This window comes from Mus musculus, chromosome 7 (assembly GCF_000001635.26).
Source record: "Mus musculus strain C57BL/6J chromosome 7, GRCm38.p6 C57BL/6J".
Lineage (NCBI taxonomy): Eukaryota > Metazoa > Chordata > Mammalia > Rodentia > Muridae > Mus > Mus musculus.
The window spans coordinates 113,583,672-113,599,645 of NC_000073.6; the positions used below are offsets into that span (position 1 = coordinate 113,583,672).

The window sequence follows — 15,974 nt, forward strand, 5'->3', positions numbered from 1 at the left end:
GATGTACTCTCAGAATCATTTTGATTTACATTTCCCTGATAGCTAAGGATTTTGAACATTTCTAAGTGATTCTCTGCCGTTGGAGATTACTCTGTTGAGAGTTCTGTTTAGATCTGTAACCCATTTTTAATTGGATTATTCGGTTTGTTGATATCTAATTTCTTGAGCTCTTTATATATTTTGAATATCAGCCCTTTTTCAGATGAAAAGGGTCGGTGAAGATCTTAACCTGTCTTGTGAGCTGCTGTTTTGTTCTTTTGATGGTGTTCTTTGCCTTACAGAAGCTTTTCAATATCATAAGGTCCCATTTATTGATTGTTGATCTTAGTGCCTGTGTGATTGGTGTTGTGTTCAGGAAGTTGTTTCCTGTGCCAATGGGTTCAAGGCTATTTTCCACTTTCTTTTCTGTCAGGTTCAGTGTATCTAGTTTTGTGCTGAGGTTGTGCGGGGTGATAGATAGGGATCTAGCTACATTCTTCTACATGCTAACATTCGGTTAGACTAGCACCATTTGTTGAAGATGCTTTCTTTTTTTCCATTGTATATTTCTGGCTTCTTCAAGTGTCCATAGGTGTATGGATTTATTTCTGAGTCTTCAATCTTATTGATTATCTGTTTTTATGCCAATACCATGTTTTTAATTACGATTTCTCTGTAGTAAATTGGGGAAGATGATACCTCCAGAAGATCTCTTATTGTACAGGATTGTTTTAGCTACCTGTCTCTGTTAGGGTTTTACTGCTGTGAACAGACACCATGACCAAGGCAAGTCTTATAAAAAACACCATTTACTTGGGGCTGGCTTACAGGTTCAGAGGTTCAGTCCATTATCATCAAGGTGGGAGCATGGCAGTAAAAAGGCAGGCATGGCACAGGCAGAGCTGAGAGTTCTATGTCTTCATCCAAAGGCTGCTAGTGGAAGACTGACTTCCAAGCAACTAGGGTGAGGATCTTATGCCCACACCCACAGTGACACACCCATTCCAACCAGGTCACACCTATTCCAACAAGGCCACACCTCCAGATGGTGCCACTCCCTGGTTCAAGGATATACAAACCATCACACTACCCTAGGGTTTTTGTTTTACCATACAAGGTTGAATATTGTTCTTTCAAGGTCTGTAAAGAATTGTGTTGGAATTTTGATAGAAATTACTTTGAATCTGTAGATTGTTTTTATTAAGATGAACACTGTTACTACATTAATCCTACGGATCCATGAGCATGGGAGATCTTTACATCTTCTGATGTTGTCTTCAATTTCTTTCTACAAAGACTTGACGTTCTTGTCATACAGGTGTTTTATTTGCTTGGTTAGAATTACACCAAACTATTTCATATTATCTGTGGCTATTATGAAGGGTGTTGTTTCCTTATTTCTTTCTTGGCCCTTTTGTTATTTCTTTATAAGAGGGATACTGAGATAATTTTGTTGAGATAACTTTACAACCACCCACTTCACTTAAGATGTTTATCAGCTGTAGGAGTTCCCTGGTATAATTTTTTGGGTCGCTTATGATACTATCATATTATCTGGAATAGTGAGACTTCTTCCTTCCCAATTTTTATTTCCTTGATCTGCTTTCGTTGTCTTATTGCTCTAACTAGAACTTCAAGTACTAGATTGATGAGATATGGAGAAAGTGGACAGCCTTGTCTTGTCCCTGATTTTAGGGGAATTGCTTTGAGTTTCTCACCACTTAATTTTATATTGGCTCTCTAGTTGCTGTATATTGCCTTTATTTTATTTACTATGTCCCTTGTATCCCTATTTCTCCAAGACTTTTATCATATAGGGATGTTGCATCAATATTCATAAGGGAAATTGGTCTGAAATTCTCTTTCTTTGTTGGGTCTTTGTGTGGTTTAAAGATCAAGGTGACTGAGATTTTATAAAATGAATTTGGTAATGTTCCTTCTGTTTCCATTTTGTGGAGTAACTTGGGGAGTATTGGTATTAGCTCTTCTTTAAAAGTCTGGTACAGTTCAGTGCTATAACCATCTGGCACTGGGCTTTTTCGGTTGGGAGACTTTCTTTAAAATTTTTATTTATTTGCTTTATATCCTGATCACAGCTCTCCCTCCCTCACCCCAATCCCTCCCTCTCACCTTCCTTCGTCTCCCCTCCCCTCCACTTTCTCCTCAGAGAAGGGGAGACCTGGTTGGGAGACTTTTAATGACTGCTTCTATTTCTTTAGGGGTTGTAGGCCTATTTAAATTGTCCTTAATTTAACTTCAGTAAGTAGTCTCTATTGATAAAATTGTTCATTTCTTTTAGATTTTCCAATTTTGTAGAGTACAGGTTTTTTTTTTTTAATAAGACCTAATGATTCTTTGAATATCCTCAGTGTCTGTTGTCATGTCCCTCTTTTCATTTCTGATTTTGTTAATTTGGAAATTTTCTCTCTGCCTTCTAGTTAGTTTGGCTAAGATTTTGTCTATCTTGTTAATTTTCTCAAAGAACCAACTCTTTGTTTCATTGATTCTTTGTATTGTTCTCTTTGATCCTATTTTATTGATTTCAGCCAGGAGTTTGACTATTTCTTGTACTCTACTCCTCTTGAGTGTGTTTGCTTCTTTTTGTTCTAGAGCTTTCATATGTGCTGTTAAGTCACTAGTGTGAGATCTCACTAATTTCTTTATGAAGGTTTTTAGTGCTATGAATTTTCTTCTGAGCACTGTTTTCATTATAGAACATGATTTTAATATTTTCAACTGTTAATATTCAACAACTAGATTCATTTGGTTCATAACTTCTGTTAGTTTCTCTGTGTCTCTGTTTAGTTTCTGTTTCCATGATCTGTCCATTGCTGAGTGTGGGGTGTTGAAGTCTCCCACTATCATTGTGTAGGGTGTGGTGTGTGCTTTGAACTTTACTAAAGTTTCTTTAATGAATGTGGGTGCCCTTGCATTTGGGGCATAGATGTTCAGAATTGAGAGTTCATCTTGGTAGATTTTTCCTTTGACCAGTATGAAGTGTCCTCCTTTATCTTTTTTTTTTTTTTTTTGATAACTTTTGGTTGAAAGTCGATTTTATTCGATGTTAGAATGGCTACTCCAGCTTGTTTCTTGGAACCATTTGCTTGGAAAATTATTTTCCAACATTTTACGCTGAAGTAGTGTCTGTCTTTGTCACTGAGGTGCATTTCCTGTATGCAGCAAAATGCTGGGTCCTGTTTATGTATCCAATCTGTTACTCTATTTGTTTTTATTGGGGAATTGAGTCCATTGATGTCAAGAGATATTAAGGAAAAGGGATTGTTACTTCCTGCTATTTTTGTTGCTAGAGGTGGAATTATGTCTGTGTGGCTATCTTCTTTTGGGTTTGTTCAAAGATTAGTTTCTTTCGTTTTCTAGGGTGTAGTTTCCCTCCTTGTGGTGGTGTTTTCCATCTGCTATTCTTTGTAGGGCTAGATTTATGGAGAGATACTGTGTAATTTTCTCCATCTATGGTAATTGAGAGTTTTGCTGGGTAGAGTAGTCTGAGCTGACATTTGTATTCTCTTCGGGTCTGTGTGACATCTTCCCAGGATCTTCTAGCTTTCATAATATCTAGTGAGAAGTCTGGTGAAATTCTGATAGGTCTGCCTTTATGTTACTTGACCTTTTTCCCTTACCGATTTTAATATTTTTTCTTTGTTTAGTGCATTTGGTGTTTTGATTATTGTATGATGGGAGGAATTTCTTTTCTGGTCCAGTCTATTTGAAGTTCGGTAGGCTTCTTGTATGTTCATGGGCATCTCTTTCTTTAGGTTAGGAAAGTTTTCTTCTATAATTTTGTTGAAGATGTTTATTGGCCCTTTAAGATGGGAATCTTCACTCTTCTAAACCTATTATCCTTAGGTTTCATCTTCAAATTGTGTCCTGGATTTCCTGGATGTTTGGGGTTAGGAGCTTTTTGCTTTTTGCATTTTCTTTGACTGTTGTGTCAATGTTTTCTATGGTATCTTCTGCACCTGCAATTCTCTCTTCTATTCTGTTGGTGATGCTTGCATCTATGACTCCTGATCTCTTTCCTAGGTTTTCTAACTCCAGGGTCTCCCTTTGTGATTCCTTTATCGTTTCTATTTCCATTTTTAGATCTTGAATGGTTTTGTTTCTTCCCTTCGCCTGTTTTATTGTATTTTCCTGTAATTCTTTAAGGGATTTTTGTGTTTCCTCTTTAAGGGCTTCTAGCTGTTTACCTGTGTTCTCCTGTATTTCTTTAAGGGAGTTATTTATGTCCTTCTTAATGTCCTCTATTATCATAGTGAGAAGTGAGTTTAAATCTGAATCTTGCTTTTTCAGTGTGATAGTGTATCCAGGACTTGCTACGGTGGGAGAATTGGGTTCTGATGATGCCAAGTAACCTTGGTTTCTGTTGCTTCTGTTCTTATGCTTGCCTTCCACTCTCTGATTATCTCTAGTGCTACCTGCCCTATCTGACTGTAGCCTGTCCTTTCTATGATCCTGGTTGTGTCAGAACTCCTTAGAATTCAGCTGTCTTTTCATGTGATTCTGGGTTCTATGATCCTGAGATTCTGGGTGTGTCAGAGCTCCTGGAAGTCAAGCTGCCTCTGGTCCCCTGAGATCCTGCTGTGACCAAGCTCCTGGGATCCTAGGATCCTAGGTGTATTAGAGCGCCTGGGAGTGGAGCTTCCTCTAGGTATTGAGGGACTGGCTGTGGAGTTCGTGCCCAAGATCTGCTCAGGGCACCAGCCCAGACTGGAAGGAACCCGTGCCCTTGGTTGGGTGGAATTCCTGGCTGCCTGGGTCCCACTGGTCCCAATTACTTCCAGTGCTGGGGCAGATGTTGTATCCTCCTCACCTCTGATCCTATGATCCTGGGAGTGTTAGAGCGCCTGGGAGTGGAGCTTCCTTTGGTTGTTGTGGAACTGGCTCTGATCCTATGATCCTGTTAGAACACATAGGAGTGGAGCTTCCTCTATTCTGAGCACTGCAGATAGGTCTCTACGTCCCAGCCAAACCAGGCAGCTATCCAGGCTCCAGGTCTCTGATTATCCCTGTTCCTCCTTCTTGTCCCACTTCACTACCATAATCAGCTGTGGTTGTGCCCTCTCATCCAATCACTGAAACCATATCCCTAGTGGATCTGCTTCCTCTTCTCTGCTACTTCCCAAATCCATTCTGACTGGAGACTTTTCCAAAGCACCTAGCTGGTCATCTTCCCAATTAGGTACCGTCATTAACAACCCACTCCACACCAATCGACTTAGAGTAATGCATATTTGACTTCAACATACTTTATAAACCACCCTCATCCCTAATCTCCATAGTCTCTCTCCCACTCTGCAAGGAACCAACCAAGGGCAAGGGTTCCTTCTGGTCTGGGCCAGTGCCCTGAGCAGATCTTGGGCACGAACTCCACAGCTAGTCCCTCAGTACCCAGAGGAAGCTCCACTCCCAGGAGCCATGCTGAGCTGATGTCTCTGCATGTGTTAATGTTGTTCCTTTTGGCTGAAATGTTCTCTTTATGTCTTCCCTTACCTGTCCCTTTATAGTAGGTTCAATTTGGCTCTCTCTCCAAACATAGCATCTGATTTACATGCAACTGTGATCGCTTTGGTCATCACTGCTCTGTAGTTTCTTATGCAAAAGAATGTTCTAGCTAAGGCCTGACTGCATCAGATGGTGTACTATGTACCCTCTTGGATTCCATTACAGGAGCTAATATGCATAAAGGTGTTTCTAAGGGAAATGACATGAGTTTAGAAGAGTGAGAAAGAGAGGGTAGGAGAATATGACATCATAGGTGTTTATTCTGGACAGGCAAGTCACAGATGTTTTGAAACTGGGCTTGTACTGTGCTGCTTTGGGGTCGGCAGGTGACCAAGTCCAGAGCAGATGTGAGGGGAAGCCATTATTTTTATCTTTGCATGGACCACAGTGTCACTGTGCCAACCTGAGTCCTAGAGGCTGGGGAAGTGTCCCCAGAACCCATGGAATAGTTTCAGATTCTGACTTGCATTCTGACACTGGAGAGGGAGTTGGGAATGGAGCTTGTATCCACCAAACCAGTATGGTTTTGTCTAGAGCACTTTGGAGTCTGTCAGCAGTCTCATTTGTCATTTCTGGCTATGTATGGATCATCTATGTAGCCATAAGAACAGAGGTCATTGGCCAGGTAAGACCAAAGTGATGCAGAGAGTGAGGACCAAGTATGGGTTAAAAAAATTTATGGGTTGGTTCATAATCATGGTTACATATTCCTTGGTAACTAAGTATTTGAGGGCCATAGTACAGGGAATTAAAAGGCTCTGAGGGATTTGATTAATAGGCTTCATGTGTATTACAAACTGATGAATGGTGGGGAACCTGGGTTTTATTTTGTCTGTCCACAGCTACCCTCCAAGGCTTGAAGATGGAGACTCTTTATACATATGGTTGGCCACATGGCTGTGAACAGCATCTGCATAGTGTAGATTTTTAAAAAAGGGAGGGATGAAAAGATGCCTTGTCTGGAATCAAAGTGATGGAGGGGGTGGACACAGCAATCCTGAACAAACCAGTCCCACAGCTTTTGCTCTCTCTCTCTCTCTCTCTCTCTCTCTCTCTCTCTCTCCCCCCTCTCTCTCTCTCTCTCTCTCTCTCTCTGTGTCTCTGTGTGTGTCTCTCTCTCAGTTCTTCATGTAGGATAATAGCCCTCTGATACTAAGAGACCCAGTTCTCATCCAGGAAGCTGCTAAGAAAAACAACCACTGTCGAATTTGCCTTGTGCCCAGCTGACTGTGAGCTGCATCTTTGTGTTATCTCATGTGGGAAGAGTTGCCCTGGGGAAGCACAGTACCTAAGTGTTGCCCCCATGGACAGAGCCACTCTGTTCTTGAAAGAACCTGTTACCCAGTCACTTCTGTGTAGCCAAGGTATAAGCCCTGAGCAGTGAAGCAGCAGAGACCAGTTTGTTTTCCTGGAAGGGAACATCCTATTAACTCTATGTTCTGTGACTAATGCCATAGGCTGCAGCCCCAGACACCAGCTTTCAGGGCACCCACCACAGTCTTCTGTACTTCTGAGCCTGTGGAGAGAGCTGGATTGGGATGACATTTTCATTGTCTAGTGGTGTCCTAAGCTTGAGTCTTTTTCCTCACCTTCAGAAGATTAAGATTCCCCTATGTGCCAGTCAGCTTTCCACCACTGTGACCAAATGCTAGTGATAAAGCACTTATAAGGAGGAATATTTATTTAGCTCGTGGCTTCAGAGAACTTAGTCTGTAGTTTGTTGGTTTGTTGACCAATGGCAACATACTACATCATAGTGAAGGTGTGTGGTAATAAGGGAAAGTGTTTGTCTTATGGTGGCTGGAAAGGGCTAGAGTCTCAACAGCCCCTTCAAGGGCACACCAACTAATTAAGCTCTACTTCCTAAATGTTCTGTTGTCTTTCAGGAAGACCAGAGGCTGACAGCCAAGCCCTTCCTTTCAACACAATGGGCTTTAGAGCACAGTTAGACACCACATAGCATGCCATGCCAAAGACAGGTTAAGAAAGAACAAAAGCCTTTTACAACTCTGCAGTCAAGGGCTGGCTTTGCCTCTGAGGCTCCTCAGGCAACTCACTTCTGTAAACCTGTTTTCTCTCAATAGAAGTTGTCATGAGGATGAAATGTGATCATGTGTGTAAGGAACCCAGGGCACCGCCTGACTCAAAGTTAATAAATGCCAGCTCTTATAATAATTGACAAGACTAGCCTAGCAGGTTCCTGGGTCCCCCTGGAATGAAGACCCTGGCATAGGCTCAGATCAGATATTCAGACAATCCAGTGGTTCCAACTTTACTGATTGTTATTGTTAAGAGATGAGTAATACAGCAAACATTTGCTTTCTCTGAAGTAATGGTGTGAATTTGGTAGCTAATCCAACTGAGCCAATACTTATCTGCATCCACATTAGTTTGGAGGCTTAAAAGGGAGAGTGGAGTTGTTCTAGGGCCAGGATCAAGGATATGGGGAATCTAGGAACCTGTCTGCTAGAGCCCTGGAAGTAAAGCTAGGCACTGGGTTACATCCACAAACCTCCTTCCAGAAGCCCTCAGAGAATGTCTTGGGTTCCTCTGCAGATGAGAAGGAATCCAGTAGCCCTGAATCACCTGTAAGAGCACTCAAGCGCTACAGTCTCGTGGCTTCCTTCCCAGCTTGTCTTAGCTTGCCTTCTGTGTTGGTCAGGATTCTCTAAAGGGAGAGAATTGATGGAGTGAAGATATATTAAAAAGGGATTTATTAGGTTATATTACATAATATGGGCCTGGCAGTTCAACACACTGGAGAGGCTGGGAATCTTGTATTAGTTCTGTAAAGCTGGTTGTCTCAGCATTCCTAATCTGGTGCTGATGTCCTAGAAGATTCCTGGAGCTACTGGTCTCAGTCCATGTTGGAAGCCCAAAGCTGTTTCTAATATCAGCAAAGGAATGTGGTAGCAACAAGATAGATGAGCTTGCCAGAAGGAGTGAAGGCAACAAGCAAAAAGGGAAGTTTCCTTCTATCCGGCTGCTAGCAGAAGCTGCCGTCCACACGTATCTGATGAAGACAAGTCTCTCAGGCCAGGGGGTGCTGGCTTGCATTTTAATTTACTTCAGATTTAGTCAGGCTGATGACCAAGACTGGCTCTCACCCCTTCCCACGTCTGTCTACTCTTCCCTGTCTGTACGTTAGTTTCTCAGCCGACATGCTGCTGTTCCAGGCAGAACGTGTCTTCACTGTGCAAGCCTGTCTTTCTGTACCCACTCCTTACTATTCCTTCTCAATGACAGTACCTTTTCACTGCTGTCCCCAGGGTCCTTTGCACTAGCTCTTCCTGGAATGTCCCTTCCCTTCTCCACCAAGAGAAGACTTCCTTCATGAAAACCCAGCTCAGGTGTCATGTGCCAGATGTCACAGGAAGCTATCCCCTTTCCCCTGCAGGCCTCTCATGATGCCCACACTTGTCACTCCTCTCTCTGACATAGCAGAGAGTTCCTCTCCTAGATGTGTTCTTTGTTTGTTTGTTTCTTTTTGAGGAAGAGCGATCTCCTGTCTTACATTTCTCAAAAGACAAAATTACAACAAATTTCATCATAAATATCAATGACTTTTCTTCAGGGTTAGTGAATCAGGGCTATAAAATTGAACAGAAGCCATTGTGCCCAGCAGTGGACTCAAGACCAGTAGACCTCGGCGAACCTTTGCTCTTGACCACCCACAGACTTTCGGAACCGTGGCAGCAGTAACAGCAGCCCCGGCAGAACTGCTCATCATTGGCTGGTACATCTTCCGAGTGCTGCTGCATGGGTTCAGGTACTCCTTGCAGAAGCTGGCGCACACGGTGTCCTGGACTGGGCAGCAGGTGCTGGGGGACAGCAGGCAGCGAGCCCCCAACTGAGGCCCCAGCTCCCAGGCCTGGGCAGCTATGTCATCAGGTGTTCCTGTACTTCTCACCCAGCATGGGAGCCAGTGCAGTGCAGGAATGGGGGGGGGGGTCCCCTGTGCTCCTTCATCAGAAGAGCACTTGCCAAGGTCAGTGAGAGGCCGGTAGGCCCCCCAGAAAAGCAGCACCAGACAATGATGAAGATATCAGTTCCCTTCCCAGCCCCTTTGTCCCTGTTCTACTACCGGCCGGTGGGAGAGGAAGGGGGGAGAGGGGAGCAACCCTCGAGATATGAGCATAGGCACCACATTCTGATCGGACCAAGTCTGAACACTCCCATCTCAGCCGGGCAAGATCCTACCGTGGAGATCCAACACCCCACCAACCAACAGAATGGACATTCTGACATCACCAGCTGAAGCCCTGAATCTCAGTGCAAAAGAGAAAGTGCCAACTGCATGCAGCATGGTGGGAGTGGAGGGCGTGGGTGGTGGAGGAAGAGGGTTAAGAAAGCTAGTGAGGCCCTCTTGCTGTCCCTTGCCTATGGCACACATATTCCTGCCTTGCTCCCTCATACTCTCTTTCCCCTGCCTTCCAAAGCCCTTCCCAAAGTCTGTCACTGGATTCGGACATATCCAACCCGTAATTGAATCCCACCTTTACCAAAACGCCGTCTCTGACCCGGGGCCCTTCACTGATCTTGCTTCTTCCTGGTGGCACGCAGCAGTTGTGGTCAGTATTGTGGTAGTTGTTAATTGTACTGATTTAAGTGTGCATTAGTTGTGTCTCCTGAGCTAGATTGTAAGCTCCTGGAGACAAGGACCACCTCCACAAAAACAAAAACAAAAACAAACAAACAAACAAACAAAACGGACCTCTCCTGTCTTGTACAGTGTCCTAGGACCCAGCAGGCCAGTGGAGGTGCACAAAAAAAAAAAAAACAAAAAAAACAAAAAAAAAAAACAAACAAACAAAAAAAAAGAGCAGAAGCTCTCACTTTTGTTAGACAATGTCTGACAATGTTAGAACAGTTAAGCTTTGCACAATGAGACAAAGTAACCGAAGAGGTGAAGGAAGCTGAGGGCCTAAGGTAAAGTTAGGAGATGGAAGCAGAGTGAACTGAGTGAACTTCCTTTTTTTGGCTTATGTAGACTGGAATCTGTTTCTGGAAAGCTAGTATGTTTTGGGGCTAATTTACTTACCTTTTGGGTTGTGAGCCTAGCCTTTAACAACTAAGCCATCTCTCCAGCCCTGATTTACACACTCACCTTTTCTGTTTATGTGGTATTAAGCTCTAATGACTCTATTTTGATTTGGTCTGGTCTGTTGGGGCCCCAGGCAAGAGTTCAGCTCTAAATTGTGTCCTCCTGTAATTGTTCTTAACACACTAGTGCTCCTGAAGAGCTGTTCTGTGTTGTAGAAGCTTTCTGTGTTCTTCACAGTGCCTGGCATCAAACTTGAGTTGCAGGAGGCTTTTAACTCAAGGAGTCCTCCTGGGGCAAGGGAGGTTCCTCAGGGAGATTGCATATTTTCCAGTGCAAGGCCGGCTGTGCTGCTGGGACCAACGCAGAACCAAGTTCAGCTTTTACTGCCATCTAGTGTCAGACCCGGTATTAGGTTTTGATGTAATTAAATGTAAGGAATGGCTGCTGGGCCCAGGGCCAGGCCACCAGAGCAGTTGTTAACCATTTACAACATTGCATGCCAAAATATGATAGTTATCTTTATGAATATTAATACCAGGACAACCACTATTTATGAAGCTATTTACAGTTTAAAGAGATTTTACTTCACTCAAACCATGTTGCAACCTGAGGTCAGCAGAATAGCAATGGCTTTTATTTACACAGGGCTTAACAGAGATGAGTAATCTCAATGGCATTGCCTACTATTACCGCTACTACTACTACTACTACTACTACTACTACTACTACTACTACTACAAAACAGCCCTCTTCTTCCATTTCCTCCTTCTCCCTCATACTATCCTGTGTTTAGAATGTGCCAGACAGGGGACTGTGAGATCTCCAGATACCATGTAGAAGGCCCTTGAACTGGACTTGTCATACCTTGGAGTTTTAGTTCAGGTAAGTCCTAAAGAAGCCACGTGTTCATATATTTAAAAGCAGTGCTGTCTAGTAGAGCTCTAATACAAGCTGTGTATGTGGTCTAACTTTTTCTAGTAGCCATATTTATTTTTAAAAGGAAAGAAATGGGATCAATTGTAATGAACTGTATTATTATTAACCCAACATGTTACACAGAGTCCCATGCCTATTCATGATGAAGATAATAATGAGATGTTTTACATTCGTTTATTTTTACTAAGTTTATAAATGATGGTAATGGTTATACTCACAGGGCTATTGCAGTTAGGACAGCAACTCTTCAAAGTTTTCATTGGCCATATGTGGCATGTGGCTGCTGTGTCAGATGGTGCAACTCCAAAGGAAAGAGGGTGGCCTTGCATCTAGGCTGGCCTCACTGACTAGAAGTCTGCAGTCAGACTGGGAGCCTCAGCCCCCATTCAGCCATTTGTATGAGGAGGTGGGGCTTGAGGAGAGAATCTGAGAAGAATTTCTTTGAGATAGATCTGAACACCCTGTGGTTTCTTGAGGAAGGTTAGTGGCCTTCATCTCAAGTTAGAGAGCACCAGAAGTTTTCACAGTGCAGACATGGATACCTGACTTCTCCACATCTGAGAGGATGTGGTCAAGATTAACTGCAGGCAATCATGATGTCAGGAGAAAGGAACCCAGAAGGAACAAGCTTGGTTGTGCTAAGGGCAGAATAAGGGACGTATTCTTGGAATATTGGCAACCTTGAAGAATCCAACCCAAAATTCATGAACAGGGATTATGGAGTTGTATGAGCAGCTGGCCAGAGGTTGCTTCAGCAACCAAAGAGGATGGTGTGGTGTGAGAGTCCCAGGGAAGATGGTTTCTGAGAAGGTCCCAATAGAACTCCATGATAGCAAGAACCAGGACTCTGTACCTGCTTCCCAGAGCTGAATTCTCTGATCTTATATCTGTGAAAGCCTTGCCTATTTTCACAAGCCTCCTATTGCTCTCTATGTAGACCCCAAATGGCGTTTTCTGTGAGGAGAAGGCAGTGACCTTCCTTTCCCTTTGGTACATCCACAGCAGCTGTCATTTTACCAGGATCTGGGACAAGAACTGATATTTCTGGAGATGAATGCAGGACTGTATCACCTCCACAGGGCCCCACTGAAGAAGGCATTCATTGCATCTTGAAATAATAATTGTTAGTTTTCATTGCTATGAGAGATACGGCAGCGATTGAAAGAAGGGCAGATTTGTTGGGACTCACTGTTGCATAGGGTTTGTGTCAAATGCCAGCTGGATCCGTTGCTTTTAGCCCAAAGAAGGGCAGAGCATCATGGTGGTAGGAACATGTGGAAGAGAAAGCTGCTCACATCAGAGAAGCCAAGAAGCAGAGAGAGAAATGGAAGGAACCAGGATGAAACACTCCTCAAAGGCTTATTCCATCCTCTACTATGTCCTACCTCCCACTGTCTCCTGATCCATTACCAAATTGTGAATTCAGCAGTGGGTTAATCTGTTTATTATGTGTATTCGCTTGTCAAAGATTGGATCCACTGTTTGGAGAGCAAGCCTATAAGCTATTGAGGGAAATTGCACATCTAATGGTAATATTTTACCCCAACAAACATTTACCGGAGACCCAACAACAGTGGCTGCTATTGTTAGTGTGCTAGTTATTTGTACTACAGCGTATGAAAATCATTGGTGTCGGTAGACCCACAATATAGACATGTTAATTGAACATCCCTACTAGAAGCAGAGGAAATCCCACTCAGACGGGGGAAGTAAACATTGAATGGAGTGGCTCATATAAGGATGAAGCCTGGAGGTCACCAGCATGCGTCAGGGACAGGTCAGCCCAGATACCTTCCCAGCACTGTAGTCCAAAGATAAAAAATAGCATCAATGTCTGGGTCCACTGAGGTTGATCCTGGGTCTTTATTTGACCTAGGGAGTTAAGCAGAATGCACATAATGCTATTGAGCACCCAAGGATCTATGGTGGATTCTTGGAAATCATGATGGTGTTATTGCTGGAAGAGAGAAGGAGCCAAGAGAGAAAAACTATTCTACCATCATGCACTGCATGATAACTGCAGAAGGCGGCGAGAATACAGGCAAGGGCCGGATCTCTGTCTCTGTCTCTCTGTGTCTCTTTCTGTCTCTGTCTCTCTCTTTGTCTCTCTCTTACTCTCTTTGTGTATCTGTGTGTGTGTGTGTGTGTGTGTGTGTGTGTGTGTGTGTGTGTGTAGCAAGCAAGAAAGCAGTTGACTCAGTAGCCAGTGTTGGTTCAAACTTCAGTCTGTCTGAGTTGTTTATTTTAGATATATTTAAGCACTGCACAATTTGGTGAAAACTATTCTTGTGATGATTAACTCAATCCTGTGTGCACAGCTAAGCATGGCTAAGTCTCTCTAAGGAACAAAGTAAACTACATACTGATTAGACATGACTACATTTGAAACTCTTTGTGAAGTATATGTGACACCTTCCATAAAGATGGGTTCTATAGAGTGACTGAGAAAAACAAGTTTACAAGAAGGGTCTGGTCCAAGAAAGTCTTCAACCACACACATTTTCCAAAGGCCACCAGGCTAGAAAGCACTGCTGCTCCAGCCTTCTGGGTGGAAAACTGGTTTTTTATTCCTTCCCTTGAAGGAACAATCTCCTGTGCTTAACATTCCATTTCCCCCAGTACATGTCTGTGAGCACAAAGACCTCAGCGGTCTCCCTACAATTATATAACAACAAAATCAATGATGAGAATCCAAGTCTTCGTTTTCTACAAGTCAGCAATTATATGGATCTCATTAATGACATGTGGTTTGTTTAACCAGCTATGAACCCATATACTGTTTGTTTCTTTGACTTTTTCTCATAAAATTATTACCCTCTCTAGTCTGTTTGCCCAAAGAATCTCACTATCCATGCCAGTCTGGCCATGACCTTAGAGTCCTTCCTTCCTTTCTTCCTTCCTTCCTTCCTTCCTTTCTTTCTTCCTTCCTTCCTTCCTTCCTTCCTTCCTTCCTTCCTTCCTTCCTTCCTTCCTTCCTTCCTTCCTCTGGCTCCAGAGTGTTGTGATTAAAGGGCTGTGCCACCATGCCTGTCCCTCAAGGGATCCCCACAAGCTCTCGTCAGTACCTTACTCATGGGAGCTGGAGAGAAGATTCAACAGTTAAGAGCACTTGTGGCTCTTACAGAGGGTCTGGATCCAGTTCTCAGCAACGCCAAGATGGATCACAACTGTTGGTAACTCCAATCCCGAGGGATCAGATGCCTTCTTCTGGCCTTCATAGGAATTTGGTATACATATTGTGCACTTAAATATACATATGTAAAATATCTGTACACATAAAATAAAAACATAATTTTAAAAAATACTGCACTCATGGCCAAAAACATCTTGAGTCTTTTATTTCTCTTAGCATCCTCAGGTGGCTGTCTTCAATTTGTCACCTAGATCTACCATCCCCACCTGCTATGTGTCCCTGGAGATTGACAGTTCCTACCACAGCAATGGTTCCTTCACCCTGTAGTTGAATTTCCAGTTGCCTTTGGTTAAGGGGACAATTGGAAGAAGGCAGACTAGCTGGTTGACATGCTTATCCTCTGAGCTCTCCCAGTACAAGGTCATTTGAGTTTTACCCACACAGAGAAAGTGGTATGCTCTGCATATACTCTCCAGGTTGGCTGGTTCAGGGCGACATCCCTCCCACCCCCCGCACTTCCCTCAGGCTCAGGCATGGATGCTGCCTCACTGTTACTAACTCAGCTTCTGTCCCACTGACCCTCTGTGGTTTCCTTACTCCTCACTCCTCTTTGTGCTCAGCTCCTTTGTGAAAGTCTCTTTGGGAAGTAACCTAGTCGAATACACCATCTATCTCCTGCCAAGAGCCCAACATAAAACTCGTCCACAAAGTGAGTGAAAATTAGTTAAACGTGACTGCCATTGGGGAGCACATCCGATCTTCTCGTGGCTCCATTCTTTTTCAGGGGCTCACAGGCCATTCTTTTCACCTATATTCTTGTAATCTCAAACATTGAGATTGACAGCCCTTAGTTTCTGGAATGTCCTTTGTTATAAATCCCACTGATCTCTTCAGCCTTTGCTGCTCTTCGTTCTTTAGGATTCTCTAAAGTGCCCCAGAGGTTAGACCATTCTACCCTTTAAGGAGTTTCAATCAAAACAGAGCAAATTATGCTGATGTAGGAAACATGTGCCAACATATTTTGCGTTGTTTGGGGTGGGGCACGAGATCTCTCTTTATAGCCTAGACTGGCCTTGACTTCACAATCCTGCCTCTGTCTCTGGAATGGTGTGATTACCGGCACGCACCTCCTGACTTATTACACCTTCTCACCACAGATCCATCGTGGCTTGGCAAGAGAGGCAAATCCCAGTGGACACTGAGGGACTTGAATGACAGAGCTGCCTCAGCTGAAATGATGCCAACCTGTGTGCTAGCAAGAAAGAGAGATCACAAAGATTCTTCATGGGCAATTAGATGCTTGGCCCCCTGGTCATGCAGTTCCTTCACATCTCATGTGGCTAGGAAAGACATTTACAGAGT

At 43.4% G+C, this 15,974-nt stretch overlaps 1 pseudogene; it reads left to right on the plus strand.

Moving 5' to 3' along the window:
* The first annotated feature begins 9,101 nt into the window (after positions 1–9,101).
* Gm33828 lies at positions 9,102–9,383 on the plus strand (annotated as a pseudogene).
* The last annotated feature ends 6,591 nt before the right edge of the window (positions 9,384–15,974 follow it).